Raw genomic sequence first — 15713 nt, forward strand, 5'->3', positions numbered from 1 at the left:
TAGATGCACTTTTATGATGGATAGATGCACTTTTAGGATGGATAGATGCACTTTTATGATGGATAGATGCACTTTTATAATGGATAGATGCACTTTTATGATGGATAGATGCACTTTTATGATGGATAGATGCACTTTTAGGATGGATAGATGCACTTTTAGGATGGATAGATGCACTTTTAGGATGGATAGATGCACTTTTATGATGGATAGATGCACTTTTACGATGGATAGATGCACTTTTACGATGGATAGATGCACTTTTAGGATGGATAGATGCACTTTTAGGATGGATAGATGCACTTTTATGATGGATAGATGCACTTTTACGATGGATAGATGCACTTTTACGATGGATAGATGCACTTTTACGATGGATAGATGCACTTTTAAGATGGATAGATGCACTTTTATGATGGATAGATGCACTTTTATGATGGATAGATGCACTTTTACGATGGATAGATGCACTTTTACGATGGATAGATGCACTTTTACGATGGATAGATGCACTTTTATGATGAATAGATGCACTTTTATGATGAATAGATGCACTTTTATGATGGATAGATGCACTTTTATGATGGATAGATGCACTTTTATGATGGATAGATGCACTTTTAGGATGGATAGATGCACTTTTATGATGGATAGATGCACTTTTAGGATGGATAGATGCACTTTTAGGATGGATAGATGCACTTTTACGATGGATAGATGCACTTTTATGATGGATAGATGGATAGATGCACTTTTATGATGGATAGATGCACTTTTAGGATGGATAGATGCACTTTTAGGATGGATAGATGCACTTTTAGGATGGATAGATGCACTTTTATGATGGATAGATGCACTTTTATGATGGATAGATGCACTTTTACGATGGATAGATGCACTTTTATGATGGATAGATGCACTTTTATGATGGATAGATGCACTTTTATGATGGATAGATGCACTTTTAAGATGGATAGATGCACTTTTATGATGGATAGATGCACTTTTATGATGGATAGATGCACTTTTATGATGGATAGATGCACTTTTATGATGGATAGATGGATAGATGCACTTTTATGATGGATAGATGCACTTTTATAATGGATAGATGGATAGATGCACTTTTATGATGGATAGATGCACTTTTAAGATGGATAGATGCACTTTTATGATGGATAGATGCACTTTTATGATGGATAGATGCACTTTTATGATGGATAGATGCACTTTTATGATGGATAGATGCACTTTTATGATGGATAGATGCACTTTTATGAACTTCAAAACAGAAAAAGCCATTCGCTGCCATTATAAAGCTTGGATTAGCCAGGACAATTTTAATATAACTCCGTTTACATTCATCTGAAAGAAGAACGTCATACACACCTAGGGTGACTTGAGGGTGAGTAAATCATGGGCTAATTGTCATTTGTGGGCGAACTAACCCTTTAAGGATAGTCGAAATAACACATTAACGGTTAAAAAATAGCTACATAAAAGCAGGCTCTATTTGACCCTATGATCAGCCATAGATCAAACCAGGTTTGCCAGGTCTGTGATTTATCGCTACATTATTGGCAGCGAGCCTCCCATCCAATAATCGCAAAAGCTTTATTACTTTTGATAAGTAACAAAGTCTCAGATTTCAAATTCTGTCCATTTTATCACCGAATGCCCTTTTAACGCTTTTAAATGATATGACAGATCAGTGCCTCAGAACATGAGTCTTCTCTTCCCCTTTAATACAAGTTATATCTCAAAAAACATGCATGAACGTCACATCAGAGGTTGAAAGTTACAGTATAACTTCCCTAAATTCGTATCACGCATGATCACTACACCTCAAAGATGTAAAAAAAAACTGCTTGTGAATAATATGTCACGTAACGTTGTATTTATCAAAGTTATCAAGTGTTCACAGTTTGCTATAGTTTAGCTTGTTAGTAGCTTTTAGTGCAATGGCTAATTGCGTTACCAAAAAGTATCTTTACTGTTTGGCTACTTTAAAAGAAAAGAAAAAAAACCTTTATTTTGATGGTTGCTTTTAAATCTTCTACTGACTATAAGTAACTTTGCGTGTACGTGTCACACGTCTTTCTACAGATAGTAGACATGTGCAACATTACTTATCGTCAACAGAATGAATTAAAGGAACCATCAAATTAAAGTGAAGCCTTTTAAAACATGAACAGCTTCTAGCACAAGAAATTAGAGACTCAAAGTAGCTTCAGCAATGGATAGTTTGAGGCCATTTAAATGACAATTTCAAAACTGGCCATTGTTTTAGAACCATGTCCGATAAAGACAGGCCATGCAGTCACCTCCCAAAAGCTGCCCAATGCAAGCAGCGTCCAACAGATGGCAGCAGAGCTCAGCGTGTGAAGCCTCCAGACCCCCTGCCAAACACGTCCCCCCGTGTCGACCCACAACACTTGAAAATGCAATCAGACTGATTGCCTGGAGCTGCCTTTGAAAATGAATTCTCAACATGCTCGTATATATTTCCCAAGTCTGCTCCTCAACAGGTTTCTCCACGCTCCATTCAATCTGCCCTCGCTCTTGAGGGAAAGTATGGAATCGAAAAGAGTGATTTAAAGGAGCAGCACACTGAAAACTAAAAATGAGATTTTTCTTCATATAATTTCTTGCTATTTACCGAGTTTTATTTGCAGAGTCACTATTGTTATTTCTCATACTCACGGTCATCCTAGGCCTATTGCAAATGCAAGTACTATCTTGTCCCGACACTAGGGGGCAGTAGATATGTTGCCGCACGGCCTATGTGCCTTGAGGGCGGGTATGTCATTTGAAGCGCATGGAGATGGTCCATCATTTCCACTCAAGACCCTCTCAACCGTCAGCGATGATAGACCTGTCGTTACCATGGATACTGGCAGCGAGGGAAAACGCATGAAGACCCATTACCATGGACGTGTGGACGCACACACACACGTTCACACGTATGTAATTTAATTCATTGACTGCTGTGAGAAAATGACAACTCTGTGGCTAACATTTGAATTGGCCTACTGGGCACTAATCACATTATTTAACACCAGGAAACCTGCAAATGTTTACGGAAACTGAATTAATGAGACCGGCTGGTCTCGAGTGGCACGGATCCAGAATAAAACATGAAACCAGCTGGCACAACCACAAGTGCTGGAATTAATGAGCACTAAACTACGAGAACCGCAAATAGAAAGACGAACCTGTTGGTCGTGGCTGTCTGATAGCTGCTGCAATACTGTAAGATATTGAAAAATATGATTCTGTTTTTCACATCATATGATGCTGTATCCAAGCACTATCAGTTATAGGGCTTAAATCATTTTGAAAGAACAATGAATAAAAGTAGTGTATAGATGGATTACAATCATCTATATATATTTATTAAATATATATATATATATATATATAAACAAATAATTTAAATAAAATTAAATACATATTTTATTTAAATTATTTGTTTATATATATATATATATATATATATATATATATATATATATATATATATATATATATATATATATATATATATATATATATATACATACAAATCATTTAAATAAAATATGTATTTAATTTTACATTTTTATATAAGCAAAGATTGTTTAAAATATTAAAATGAAAATGCTAAATTAAATTAAATTGGATTCAAATATTAAAGTAAAAATTAAAAATTTAATAAATTAAAAATTAAAAATTTAAAGACGGATTAAAATATTAAAATTTACAATTAAATGAATAATTTTTTAACATTAAATAATTAAAATTAAAATTAATTAATTAAAACGTTCATGTAAGTAAGGATGAATTAGAATATTAAAATGGTTATGTCAAATTTAATAAATAGTTTAAAAAGAAACATTTTTTAAAGACATTTAATTAAAATGTAAAATTTAACAAAACATTTCCTAAAATATATTAAAGAAAATGTAATCTATCTATCTATCTATCTATCTATCTATCTATCTATCTATCTATCTATCTATCTATCTATCTATCTATCTATCTATCTATCTATCTATCTATCTATCTATCTATCTATCTATCTATCTATCTATCTATCTGTCTGTCTGTCTGTCTGTCTGTCTATCCATCCATCCATCCATCCATCCATCCATCCATCCATCCATCTATAGATAGCTAATAAAAGAACAATGAATAAATTAGTGTACTATAAAGATGGATTACACAGACACACACAGACACACACTCTCTCTCTCTCTCTCACACACACACACACACACACACACACACACACACACACACACACACACACAAACACACAACACACAACACACAACACACACACAACACACACACACACACACACACACACACACACACACGTTTGTTTTTGTGACATATGGGGACATTCCATAGGCATAATGGTTTTTATACTGTATATATTTGTATATATATATATATATATATATATTTTTTTTTTTTCTTTTCTGTATACCCATCACAGGAAACATTCTGCATTTTTACTTTCTCAAAAAAACTCATCCTGTATGATTTATAAGCATTTTGAAAAGTGGGGACATGGCCAATTTCACCTTCTCCTGTAATACCTGTCATACCCATGTCATTATACACACTTATGTCCTCACGTCACAAAACATGCCCCCCCCCCCCCCCCACACTTATTTTTAGTTCCTTTTCTCTTCATATTGCTGCTCTGAAGCTCTTTGAATAATCACACTTTAAAACACATGCTTCATAAATAAATATGATCTCAGTCCACTGCGTGTGTAGAAAAAAACACAGGACATAAGAGGCATTATCGCACACGGCAGAAACAATACCAACACAAACAAGCGGGGACCAGGGACGAGAGGAACGATATGATTACGGGCGCAGCTGCTGTGGGGCCGCGAGGGTCCCGCGCCGCTTTAAATAAGTTGTTTCGGTGGCGCGGCACGTTCTCGTGTACTGAGGTTAGACGCACAGGACCTCACCTTCCTCAACCGGCTCTACTGGGCTGGAAAACACTGAAGCTGAAATGAGAAACAGCATGACTGCACACACACAAGCACTTCACCCATAATATTCATGAAGACATTATGCTGCTTTTGTTATTACAAAACGCACCATTATTGGAATCATAACATTAATTAGATATAGTTTTGTACCCGCTCTATACACTTGCTGCAGTATATTGCTAACATGTATAATTTATTTGTTGTTTGTCTGCAAATGCTAAAATTCAAATTAGATATTTAAAAATTAATTTGAGTCTTCCTAAAGGCAGAGATCCGGAGGATCCGCAGCGCTGACGGCATTTTCAACAGTTAAATTATAGCCTGCATTAACAGATCTATTTATCAAACTCAAGCGGCTGTTGAAGCGCTCACAAACATTTAGAATAAACACAGCGCGCTCGTCCAGATCAATAACGCTAGCATTTGTGTGTGCTGTCTTTAAGAGCACATGGAGCCATTTCATCTGACAAATACCACAGAATCATGATGGATTAACACAAATACCATTCCACTACCCAGAATCCCGCTGTAGGCGAACCTTCCCTTGTAAGGTGCAGGATCGACCGCTTTAGATTTGAAGATACACTGCAGGAAACACTGAAGATTTCACTGCCATGATGCCACAGTGGTTGCCAGGGTGTTGCTATGCAGTTTTGATGTTGTTCTGAGTGGTCGTTAGTGTGTTGCTAGATGGTATTCTTTTGCAAGGGTGTTCTGGGTCATTGCCAGGCTGTTGAAGTGTTCTTAGTCATTTTCAGTTGCAAAGCAGCAGTCAGTGTGTTCTAAGTGGTTTGCTTCATGTTTCTAAGTGGTTGCTATGGTGTCTGGTATTTACCAGGGTGTTACTATGCAAATGCTGAAGTGTTTTGAGGGGGGTTTAGTGTGTTGCTATGTGTTTGACAGGGTATTGCTGTACAGTACAGTCGCCACACTGTTCTAAGTGGTTTGCTTCATGTTTCTAAGTGGTTGCTATGGTGTCTGGTAGTTACCAGGGTGTTACTATGCAAATGCTGAAGTGTTTTGAGGGGGGTTTAGTGTGTTGCTATGTGTTTGACAGATCATTGCTGTACTGTTCAGTCGCCACAGTGTTCTGAGTGGTTTGCTGTATGTTTCTAAGTGGTTGTTATGCTGTCTGGTGGTTACCAGGGTGTTACTATGCAAATGATGAAGTGTTTTAAGTGGTTTTTAGTGTGTTGCAATGTGTTTGCGAGGGCATTTCCGAACAGTACAGTTGCCACAGTGTTCTGAGTGGTTTTCTGTATGTTTCTAAGTGGTTGCTATGGTATTCTGAGTGGTAACCAGGGTGTTGCTATGCAACTGCTGAATTATTTATAGAAGTTGTTAGAATGTTGCTGTGTGGTTTCCAGGGCATTGCTATGTAGTTTCCACGGTTTTGGTAGGTTAGTGTTGCAATGGTGTTTTGAGGGTTCCCAAGGCTTTGCGATGCAGTTGCTGGAGGTTGCTATGCAGTCGCAAATGTGTTCTTGGTGGTTGCCAGGGCATTGCTATGCAGTTGCCAAGGTGTTCTGAGGGTTTTGCTGTATGATTCTAAGTGATTGCTATGGTTAACAAGGTGCAATTGCTTAGAGAGGTACTTGGCACACTGCTATGTGGTTGCCAGGGCATTGCTATGCAATTGCCAAAGTGTTCTGGTTGGTTAGTGTTCTGGGAGGTTGCTAGAATATTGATATGGTGTTTTGAGTGTTGTCAAGTCTTTGCTATGGAGTTGCTAAGTTGCTTGGGTGGTTGTTTAGATTTTTTTTGCTTGGTAGTTTTTAAGATGTTCTAGGTCATTGCTCGGGGGTTGCTATGCAGTCGCTAAGGTGTTCTAGGTGGTTTGCAGTAAATTGATGTGGTTGTTAATTTTTTTTAAAGTGGTAGCTAGGGTGGTTTATTTCTGTCTTGCATTAAAAGACTCTGGATGGGGTCTCTCATTTAGTGGAAGTCTATAATATTCTCCCACCTATTTTATTAACCATGTAGTGTAAATCTGAATGGGCACACGGCAACAATTACAGTCGTCTTGATATGAAACCCTTATTGTGCCATTTCATGATCTCATACCTTTTTGTATTTAGTTATTTTGGATATAATGACAATTTCTGATCAGCATGTCAGCAGTTAGAGATCAGTGCACAAAATGGGTACCTTAAAAGCTTTCCACCAGTCTAATATGGAGAACGTACAAATTTCTTCTCGAGTCTAATGACAGACTCGGCGACAAGATAAATAGCCCGATGCGAGGAGCCCCATTAGGACTCTTTCTTATCAGGAGAGCTAACGCTGATGTTGTGAGCAGGGATGCTGTTGTGCAGGAGGTAATGGAGCTAATGATGGGGTGGCATCCTGCTCGGCGGAGGTTTTGTCTGATTGAAAGTAAATGGGGTTTTCATTAAAGTGTTCCATGATAATTCACATGTTTTGACAACCAGATTTTAGCTCGAGTTGGGTCCCATGAGGGCAGCTAAAACCTCAAAACTGGTGCTTAATGCTAAAATCTAAATGATGAACAATCTGAAAATGTTCTTCTTCCTTGAACTCTCAATTGACTCACTTTATCTGATGGGAGTTTATGTTATAAACTTACACTGTTTTATGTTAATATTTTTATATTAATGTGCCACTTTGATGGAAAATTATTTGAATAATCAAAATACAAACTCTACCCAAAAGTTTTACCCAATATCAAAGATTTAACAAAGATTTTGGTGCTATTTTGTCTTATTTTTCAAACACAATAAGCCTCTGTACTCCAACAGCAATCAACTTAACATCAGTAGATGAGAAATACTAGGCTAATTCAAATACCTCACAGCTAATTTGACTCAGCATTATGCTATTGGGAATAACATAAGAGAAGACACGTGAAAGCAGGAACAAGATAATCTGAGTTTTCCCAAGGGCGTGCAAACATTGATCTCGGCAAACAAGACATTAGCCTTTCAAACGAATTAGCTTTAGGGGAACAGCTAACTAGCATTTCACATGTAGCGGCGAGGCAGCTAACTAGAGTTTGAAATATGCTTGGTGTTTTTGAATCACAACCTTGGTTTTCAAGTGGGCAGTGTGCTCTTTTGTGTAGCGTACGCTGTCACTAATAGCGAGAGAACATACTCACAAAGGCTTCATGCTAGTGCAGACGTCAAGTAGCTCTTGGTTATAGACTGTCTCACACACAAGCACACACACAAATCCACACAAACAGTAGGTTGTGAACTTAAAATAATGCTCAATGATTTCCAATAGGGCATCAGAAAAGGGCGAGTTCACACGGAGAGAAATGAGGGGAAAAAAAACAAGGACTAGACACACAGTGCTCTATGAAGGGCAGCCAGGGCTGTAAAGGAGCTAGTTCGATTAGCCTCGCTAAAGCACAGCTTAAACTTTCTTTCTGCCGGCCTTCGGCTGTATGGACGAGGATGAAGCCTATTTAACACGGCAGAATGATGGCAATGGTTATTATTCTGAAGTCTAGACACTTCAAAAGGCTGTTATCTTGCGCGCTATGGACGATAACCAAGCTGCACCTGAACGTCCTGCTCTTGCATTTATCCTCGTTTTACTCTTATCAGCTGAATGACCTCAATCCAATCAACTTCTTAAAATCCATGCTGAGGGGGACACATTCTACACTTACATAGCACATTATTTTTTCCCTTGAAGTCCATATAACTTGAAGTCCATATTTTGTGCACCAAAACAGTCATAATTCAATTTTAAATAACAGTGTTGAACCTTAAACCGTCCCTCAAATGTTTCCAACATTCTGCAATCGCTGAACTTAATGTGATTTTTTTCTTGCATAATTTGCTGTTTAACCATGAAATACGACTTTACATTGGCTTTTTTACTACTGTACATCTATGGGACATAATATGGTAAACGTGGTATCCTTATTATAAATTTAAAAAAAAAACATTGCAAACTTGAAGCAAAATTTTAAATTCTAAAATTCTAAAAATATGTAATTTTGATTACAAAGAAGTGGCATTTATTTACTGTTACTTTAAGTATGCAAATGACGTCTTTGCATATGAAATTCCCCAACTAAATAGCTGTTCTGTGAGAATTTTTGGACGGGTCATATGTAAATGTGCTTATAGTTCTGGCGTCTAAGCGATTGTGGTGTTCTGTTCTTGGGTGTAATAATGAACACAGCAGTCATTTTGATGCTGATATATCTGATATACCAAATTTTTACGGTTGAACTTGCACAGATGTGTCCTGAGAGACGCGTTGTCAAACTTTCTCCTGTTGTCTAAGCAACGCTCATTAGCATAAAAGGCACATGCACAGAATCGGCTTGCTGAAAACAGAGCTGTTTTCACCAGGTTAAATTAGTGATTTCTTAGAATACTAAATATCATTTTTAATTAAAGTATATTAAAAAGTTTTAATTTAGACACTTTTAATTTAGATAAATAAATTAAAAATTTAGATAAATAATCATATTAACGTGTACAAAAATGGCATTTTATGACCCCTTTAAGTGCAAACAGTGACTAGAGCTAAGAGGTGGTTACAACTACACAGCCCCGCATAAGATAGCTCTGATATTGGGAGACAGTATGTAGCCTAATATGCGCGAATCACAATTTACTTTCAATTTCGTTTGGCGATCACACATAGTCTGTGTATAGGGAGCGCCGGTGCCGAATGTGCATTATTCCGTCTACACCGGGCGAGATGTTAACGGATGCCTTGTTATATTTATGACATACTGACATGAAAGAGAAAAGCTTTGAAATGGTCGTTTTGTCACGTCCAGTGTAGACAGCTTCTAGCTGTTGTGACGCGCCGCATCCAGTGTAGACAACATCACCGCTCATAATGGGTTATATTGAGTTATATTTTCATCCAGTGCAGACACATTGTTAGACATTTATCAGACACTATCAGGCTCGGATGAGAACGAATCGTCCGCCATGGTCCTGTCAATCATCTCAGCTTACACTCGCCGCCTGATCAGTGAACTGTGATTTCTGCTGCACTGTGTGTGTGTGTGTGTGTGTGTGTGGGTGTGTTTTTGTGACATATGAGGACACAAATGTGTATAATGACATGGGTATGACATAGGTATTACAAGGACGGTGAAATATGAGGACAGTGGCCATGTCCCCACTTTTCAAAATGCTTAAAAATCATACAGGATGAGTTTTTTTAGAAAGTAAAAATGCAGAATGTTTCCTGTGATGGGCAGGTTTAGGGGTATGGGCAGTGTAAGGGGATAGAGAATACGGTTTATACAGTATAAAAACTATTACGCCTATGGAATGTCCCCATATCTTGCGAGATCTCGTCACACCCCTACAAGTCAGTATCCTAATTCTGACCGGGTGTCTATGCACCTAAAGGAAGATTCTACCATCATTTCAAATATGACTTTCTTTCTCCTGCGTAACACAAAAGATGATATTTTGATGAACTCTTGCTATTTTTGTCCGTACAAAGAAAGTCAGTGGAGTCCAAAACAACATTGATTGGACCCCGTTGACTTTTATTGTTTGTACAAAACAACAACCACAGAGACGCTCTAACAAAAACAGATACTCAACATTCACACAGACGTAAAATATTTAAATGAGGACCGTCCGTACCTATCGCTCACGCCTCACTTCACATCGGCCCAGCAGCAGGGCTGCCAAAACTATGATTATGTCCTGTGTAACTCCATTATGTCCTTCTGTCATGTCAGGAGGTGTGTTTGCCTACGGGACCTTCCCCCGCCGGCAAACGCCTTCTGAAGGAAGTGCCTGCGCAAGAGGATCTCTCCGGGAGATTTGCTCAGCGCCACATGCTTCACAAGGGCTGTTTGTCAAAGTCGTTCGCCAGTGTTCAGCTGTGATCCGCTAATGTCTGCGACTCCGCAGGAAGTCAGGCGAGCGCATGAAAGAGCTCAATGTTGACTGATAGCCATATGATGACACCCGGAAAAAGAGATGAATGCTTATCAGGACGATTATATTGAGTGGAATAAGATGCAAACATATAATAATTGTGATACATTTTTATTTTGGTGGATTTGGGGAAAAAAGACTTTCCAAAATATTTAAAAGAATATAGAATATAATTTTTTAGCAAAGCATTGGCTTATATATATCTTATAACATAAGATGGTTGAGTTAACAATATTAATAATGCCAGTAATATTTAATGAGATGTTTTTATTATTTCTTATTATTCATTGGGTTTCTCATTTAAAAATGGGTAAAATGGGCATGTTTCTTGAATGCTCAATGTTTTATTAAATATTCAATGAACTCTTAAGTTGTAGGCACAAATTGTCATGGCCACCAAAATATTAGGCCTATATGTAGGCTATATCAATTTTGTATGAATATCTGCAGAACAATATCAAAAGAAAGAACAGAGCCTTTGCTTTAAAAATAAATAAAATAAAGCTTCATGTATTTGCTTTCATGTATCTACACTGTAAAAAAAGGCATGTTTTGAACTTTTGCAGTAGAATCGACTTGGATGTTTAAGTTATTTCAACTTAAATTATGTTAAACTGACTTTAAAAATGAGTTACATCTTGTATAACTAATAAAAACAAGTTTAACATTTCTTAACTTATATTGATGAGTTAAAACAATGTAAAAACATATGTTGTTATTACTTATTGGACATATAATTTTTACAGTGTAGTTTCATTAAAAAAAAGCAACATTTTGAACAAAAACCTGAGAAAAATCTCGTTTTTATTTTCATAAGCAATGCTTTTAACACTTTTTTTGTGGTCCTTTTTTGCCTGCGTTCTGATCCGGGGGATTCTGTGCACTTTCAGAAGGTGCATAATAGTGCCCCCCTACCGTATAACAGTGAAAACATGGAAAGCCAAAGTCAAAAAAGACAAATTTGAGAAAAGGAAATGCAAACTATCAGATTTACCAATCAAAAAATGACACTTAATTCACCCGAGCAAAAACTCTCCCCGCCGAATCCAGTTTGTTTGCGTGTCCTACCAGGAGGCTTCACTTGTTTGGCTGTTTAAGTATTCCACCGCCTCTTCCGTGACCGACGCCCCTCGGCTCCAGGGAAAGTCTCAGGGAAAGTAATCTATTTGTTTTGTCACGTAATATGACAAGCGCTTCAGGCGAGAGTTTGGTAACTACATTAGGGAAGAGCGGCAAGATTTACCCCGGCGAACGCCAGGCTATTCACACGCAGCAAATTAATTTGCTCTCATTTGCTAATGTGTTCCGCCTACTGACATCAGACGGATCGCAATGAATGCGGAGCGCGTTTGATCCGTGCGGTAAATGAAGCCAATTCTGCTTTTACACACGCTGAGCCGCGCGCTGTAACGTCCCTGCGGACTGTGTGAATTATACATTGACTTTCAGAGGGGTCATCTTTTTTTTAACACAGTTTCATAGCTAATGTTTGGTAACTATTAAAATGCTTCTGTTTTGGCCTTTTTTAAAGTATTTACATAGATTTTAGCCTGAAAGTTTAAAGTAGCGTTTATTTTTAAAACAGTTTGAAGTTTGGATAGATAGGTGACAGTCTAAATGAAAGGAGAGAATGGGATATAGAATGGAAGCTCACACGAGTTTAAAGGGCTTCACTGTGTGCACTTGAATTTTGACAATTGGAGTTTGAACTCTGCCTCTTTTAAACATTCCGTAAATATAAGTCTAAAGGCCCGTTCACACCAAGAACGATAACTATAAAGATATCTATATAATATTCCCTATATTGTCATGGTGTGAACTTTGCCATTGTTTAAAAATTGAGATTTTAGAACTAGATCTTTATAGTTATCTTCCTTGGTGTGAACGGGCCTTAAAGGATTATTTCGCTTCAAAATAAAAATGTCTTGATATTTTACGAACTCCATCTCATCCAAGATGTTCATTTGGTCCTTCAACCGTTGGTTGCAATTGAAAAACATTATGTGAAGAAAAATCCTGAAATGGCTTACTTTCTTTCTTTAAAACTTAATTTCATTTGGACTGAAGAAAGAAACAGGAACATCTTGGATGAGATGGGGTGAGTAAAATATCAGGAAATGTTCATTTTGAAGTGAACTAATTTTTATATAAAAACCAACTACATGTGTAATGAGATACTAGTAACACTTCCACAGATACTCCGTATCTCAGCAAGCAAAGCTCAACTGAAAAAAAACGCTGCGCTGCCAAAACGCTCTCAAGCGCCCACAACTTGATGTTTTCAGCAGAGGGCCTAGCGTTTTCAGCTGGTTAAAAATGCTTTGGTGGACACGCGGCCTAAGGGATTTTTTCAAGTTTTGTCCAATAAGTTAGAAAAACACAGTTGGAACCATCCAGAAACGCCTAGTCTAGCAATCACCCAGAACAGCCCAGAAACCGCATAGCGACTACCTAGAAACATTCCAGCAGTTCCAACCCAGTGAGCTTCATAATAGTTCTGAAGTGTGTTTGTGAATAGAAACAAGTATAATTTAAAAATATTATGTTTTTGAATTAAGGGATACAGGTAATGTGTCGCATCATAAACTGTGGAACATGGGGCTGGGCACGTTGTCTAGTCTGTCCCGCAGTGACGGCCGTCTGCCCTCTGCATCCGAGTCTCACACCATTAAAATCTGTCACTTCACACAAATTTTTACAGCCGATAATCAAATTCTTCTCTGCCAACTGTACCCCCCCCCCCTCTCTCTCTCTCTCTCTTTCTCTCTCTACCTGGGTCTTTAAAGCAAATCAATTCCCATCATAAGGTGCTCTCAGAGGAAAGAGTTTTAATTTACACCCGTGCTGTGTAATGATGAGGTTTCATCAGAACACGCTGTAAATACTCTTATTAGTGCAGCTCAGGTCAGACACGTACATCACACGGCTTTAGGTTTACAAGACAAATTATGTAATAATATATAAAACGGCATCTGACAAGAGCTTTTGAGCTTTTAACATATTAGGGTTAACAAAAATAGCTAAGAAATACTGAACTTTTTTTATTATATAAATATTATATAAAAATTTTTAACCATTCAATATCCACTGATCGGGCATAGCATTATGACACTAATATTGTGTTGATCCCCCTTTTGCCGCCAAAACAGCCCTACCCATCAAGGCATATGCTGTGGTATCTGGTACTAAGATGTCAGCAGAAGATAATTTAAGTCCTATAAGTTGCGAGGTGGGGCCTCCATGGATCAGACTTGTTTGTGCAGCACATCCCACAGATGCTCGATTGGATTGAAATCTGGGGATTTTGGAGGCCAAGTCAACACCTCAAACTTGTTGTTGTGCTCCTCAAACCATTCCTGAACCTTTATTTGTGGCAGGGCACATTATCCTGCTGAAAGAGCCACAGCCACCAGGGAATAGCGTTTTCATGAAAGGGTGTACATGGTCTGAGTAGGTGGTATGTGTCAAAGTAACATCCACATGGATGGCAGGACCCAAGGTTTCCCAGCAGAAGATTGGCCAAAGTGCATCCTGGTGCCATGAGTTCCCCAGGTAAGCGATGCACAAGGACATAGCCATCCACATGATGTAAAATAAAACATGATTAATCCGATCAGGCAACCTTCTTCCATTGCTCCATGGTCTAGTTCTGATGCGTACATGCCACTGTTGGCACTTTTGGCGATGGACAGAGGTCAGCATGAGCACCCTGACTGGTCAGTGTCTATGAAGCCCCATACACAACAAACTGAGATGCACTGTGTATTCTGACACCTTTCTATCAGTTCCAGCATTAACTTCTTGAGCAATTTGAGTGCCAGTAGCTCATCTGTTTGATCGGACCACATGGGCCAGCCTTCACTTCATACGCTGAAACAATGAGCCTTGGCCATCTATGACCCTGTGGCCGGTTCTCCACTGTTCCTTCCTTGGAGCACTTTTGATAGATACTGACCACTACAGACTGGGAACACCCGACAAGGGCTGCAGTTTTGGAGATGCTAGTCGTCTAGTCATCTCTATTTGGCCCTTAAATCCTTATGCTTGCCTGTTTTTCCTGCTTTTAAAACATCAAATTTGAGGACAAAATGTTCACTTGCTGCCTAATATATCCCACCCACTAACAGGTGTCTAATGAAGAGATAATCAGTGTTATTTACTTCATCTGTCAGTGGTCAAAATGTTATGCCTGGGTTGCAATCAAACAAATATTGTTCCTAGTCATATATATGTATAGCAACTTTAGTGATAACACAAATGAATCACTGAATCAGAGTTGTGAAAAATCATCAAGCGATCGGCACAGGATGAAAGTGTGTGATGGATTATAACACCGCTAATTATAACACCGCCCCTTGTCCCTGTAGACATGTCCCATTATTACCACTCTAAATGATGCTGAATTAGCGGCGCCGTTGTAATTAACAAAACTGAACAACTTTGATTCTCAATAATCGGAAAGAACAACAAATGACTCTTCAGAGAACCGAATGATTCACCTCATCGTCTTTGCTGCCAAAACAACCAGACACACACAAGAGATAAACAGTTGAAACTGTCATGCAGTCTATTTAATGATTAAATCAATTGCAAATGTAATTACCAGAATTTGGACAGACTTCCAAACATCTCAAATCGACTCAATCTGGACCAGTTCATTCAGTTATTCAGGGGCCTACAGCACATGCTTAAGTGTTTGAGGTGTCAGTCAACCAGTGCGTAAAGAAGAAGAGATTAGCAGAGATGTGAGCTAGCTTTGCAAAACATTAGTGGGCGGGGGGGAAATCAATTCAAAAATCAGTTTCCCAGGATTCTTTTC

General features: G+C 38.2%; 1 protein-coding gene across 2 annotated transcripts in view; it reads right to left on the reverse strand.

The window, feature by feature from the left end:
* The window catches only part of asic1b (acid-sensing (proton-gated) ion channel 1b), a 248612-nt gene that overhangs the window by 77975 nt on the left and 154924 nt on the right, over positions 1-15713 (reverse strand). The window contains exon 1 of one of the 2 annotated variants that reach the window (XM_067415510.1): positions 10595-10613. The exons of the other annotated variant lie outside the window; for it this stretch is intronic. The gene's annotated coding sequence lies outside the window, so the exon portion shown is untranslated. Of the gene's footprint in view, positions 1-10594; positions 10614-15713 lie in introns of those variants that run through there. 2 annotated transcript variants of the gene reach the window in all.

Source organism: Pseudorasbora parva, chromosome 14, assembly GCF_024679245.1.
Source record: "Pseudorasbora parva isolate DD20220531a chromosome 14, ASM2467924v1, whole genome shotgun sequence".
NCBI classification, from domain to species: Eukaryota; Metazoa; Chordata; class Actinopteri; order Cypriniformes; family Gobionidae; genus Pseudorasbora; species Pseudorasbora parva.